We start from the raw sequence: 3,562 nt of genomic DNA, 5'->3' as shown, positions 1-3,562 counted from the left end.
CCTTTTACCCGAAAAATAATTCGATAATTTCCTGGAATCTCAGTTACAATATCATCTGCATTTTTCATTAGATGGGTTTGAATTAAATTTTAATGTTACATTCCTGGAGAATTTTTTCACAAGCATATGTTTGTGACAGTTGTTTGAAGCCCACAGTTCTAACGAGACATGATCTCACAAGAAGTGTCTGCACTTCACACCGATATGTCTTGCTCCCGTTATCCTCGCTCTATCCATTTACTCATGAGATGATTTTAGAATATTGCTGTGATATTCTGAGCATGGTATTTTGCAAAGTCACGAGACAACAGCTAGCAGACTTAACTCCTCACTGTTAACCTTTTGAGTGACATCTCCGACATTCACATGCAGTTCTGTCTATTTCGTATACCTATATGTAGAGTCGGGGGAATTATTTTGACAACTGAATTATGGTTTGGGCATCAGAGTATCAGAAAGTTATTCTCGAACGGCTCCATTGTTCAATAATATAGAAGGAAAACTGATTTAGAAATGATTTTTTTGGGAATTCCAATCGGAATTCACTTATAAATATTTTCAGTGTTATTCAAAGAGAGATAGCTTGAAACCAATACTGTTTCTCTGCCCGTACTATCAACTAACCATCCGGAAATAATGATTTATTATCATTATCATTCAGTTTGTATTATTCAATTGCGCAATCAGGTAGGCTAGTTTAGTCTCTGCAAAATTAACCATGGTGGCCATGAGTTGTTTGTCAGTGTCAATTAGAGTAGACCTTCGCTGACAAATTCGACGCTGACGCGGAAAAAGGAAAATGTTCTCCCAACATTTATTTAGTCAAGACAAATTGTCTCTGTAACATGAATAGCAGCGAATGATGGAAATGATGGTATAATAAAAAGATGAAGCCACACCAAATCATTAAAAGTGAAACTAAAGAATAAAACATGTACGCAAATGGGGTACGTAGAGAATGACTGATCCCAAAGTAGTAGTCCAATGGCCCTAACGTCTATTTTAATAAGCTAAAAAACTATTTATAATTCATCATATGGACAATGTTCCACTTCTATCAGTCTAACTCCACCCGGTTCATGATGCAGGTCTAAAACTCGTGTATTTCGGTGGTAGCCGATCTCGTTTTACGACGTTGTTTTATTCCTCTGACGTCAAAGACGCAAAATCGGAGATGTGAGAAATACGCAAGAGCCATCGAAAGCTTGAGAAGAGTCTCCACCAGCAAGCGGGCTGTAGTTTCAACGATGTTTTGAGTCGAAACGATGACAGAACTCGATGGTAAAGGCCGTTCACACGAGCCAGGCCGAGTTCAACGTGCCAAAAAGCGATATAGGATTGACGAAGGGAGGAATTAAACTTTTGCGCAGATACAATGTCTAATGCCATTGACGGAGTTATAACATACAGGTACAGACCTTGTGGTGATTCCTTTATCAATCGTAATATTGATTATGAAAAAATAAAGTCATGTAGCCGAAATAAATTCACCAGGTGGTGCACGAAATCTACCATGAGTTCTCATCGAATTATGGCATGACTTCGTAGAAGTATTTTCACTTCTTCTTCGACAGTGCGACAGTTCTGTCTACTTTCTGCGGAAAGCATTGATTTATGAGATGAACATCATCATTGAATCACTGGAAGGTGATTAAGGTGATGTTGGTATCTTCCGTCTCATTGACGAAAACAAACAGTATTATTTTAGAGAGGACATCAAAGAGAGCTTGTGAATAAATAATTCCTACTGGCGCAGACCTTTAGACTCCGTCGCCACCAGACTTTGTGTCTCTCTGTCGGCCACATTTGGCTGCTCATAATTTACCCTCAAAGCACGCCTTAATGCTTGCCACGATGGTGATTTCTCGGAAGCTTGTCGAGAATCGATTCCAACAGCACGTTTCAAATTAAATGGGATTAGCTGTGACTCTTGAGAGACCACCCTCGTCTTCGTCCTCGTCTTCGCCCTCACCCTCGCTCTCGCCCTCAGGGACCACCTTCGCATTCTCAGAAAAAATCTATAATGTGGAAAAGGAAACAAAATTATCTGTCAGCCGTGACACTATTTTTAAGATTAATGTGTAGGATGTCCGTGGACCTTTTGCGAAATTTTCTGAGCTACATAATCAAACGTACAGAGTGGACACGAAATACGTCAGTAACACTTGAAAGGCATTACAATTAGATTGACATAATTTTGTCTGGGGAAAATCGATTTCAATAAAAAAATGCAAGCATGAAGGTTTTTCGTCTTTTGTAAGACGCTGTTTTTATCAAGTACATCGTTAAAACTGTCACTTTAGGAATCTTTCAGAGGAACACATTTAAAAATCCACGGTGAGAAAAATGTTGAACAGTTTTAATGCTGCAAAAGAAAAAATGACATCGTGATGTTCGACGTGACAAGCCCGATCGCAAACTTAAATACTTCATCTCCACTAGCTGGGGGAACAGCTGCCCTTCGGAAAATTCCAATGTCTTTACATAAAATTCTGGCAAGTATCATAACACTACAAAAATTTTGTTGGTTTTTTCTATTACCAGGCGTAGGATTTTTCTAAAGAAATGCATGGAAAGGACACACAAATAATGTGGCCTACTATCATAAAATGTCGGTTAATTTAATTTAACCGTGGCACATAAAATTGATCATTGAATCTAGGCCACGAGGTGCTAAAATACGATATAACATGTCGTACTCGCTGGGTCATAAACGACATGAGACCGTATGCGTGAAACATTTGGTAAAGGATAGGGCATTGCCAGAAAATCCGATGGCCACAATCAATGATCCATGCAGAAGATTGATCGTAACATTTTTACCCTAAGAAAATGTGTGACAAGATGTGGGCAGATCGAGAAATACTGATGACGTCTGAAGTGACCCACTATTATTGTTCAAAGATTCGCATAATGATAAAAACTTTTAGCTAATTTCAGACTCAAGTGATTTCAGAATTAAATCCCAAGGCAGAGTTGTCTACAGTCAAGATTGAATGTCCTGTATTTATCATAAAGTAGCAAAATTTCAACAGAATTCTTAATACTGGGTAGTAATAGACGATGAGAAAACGGTGACAAACTGATAAAGATAATGACGATATGTCATCGAGATATCGTAGACCACCCCTCACGAAGGGAGGAAAAATTCGCCAGTTCTATTTTAGGAAGGACTCGACACTTGGCTTACCTGTTAAGAGGGGTTGCGCCCACTCGCATTAATGTTAAAAATAGAACTCCAGGAATGAGGGTAAAATTGTGGATTCCGTTTTTCATCTCCTTTTGGTGGAAATAAGATGACTCCATCAGCGCTCTGAACCTTTTCCTTCAGCTTTTATTCAACTACGAAATAATTTCTCTTCTACTTTTTTCATACACTGAGAAAATTGCATTGGCATTTTGCTGTTTAGCAGGAACATTTCCCCAATAACATACACATATTGCCACTTTTTAAAGAGAACGTAGGTATCACGATATGACTCATATATATGAATACAGTATTATAAAAAATAGGGAATCCCGAAAAAACAGTCAGTTATTTCACAGGAATCAAAAAAGAATT

The sequence above is a fragment of the Fopius arisanus genome, unplaced genomic scaffold (assembly GCF_000806365.1).
Source record: "Fopius arisanus strain USDA-PBARC FA_bdor unplaced genomic scaffold, ASM80636v1 scaffold00008, whole genome shotgun sequence".
NCBI lineage: Eukaryota > Metazoa > Arthropoda > Insecta > Hymenoptera > Braconidae > Fopius > Fopius arisanus.
This window is presented reverse-complemented; position numbering follows the sequence as displayed.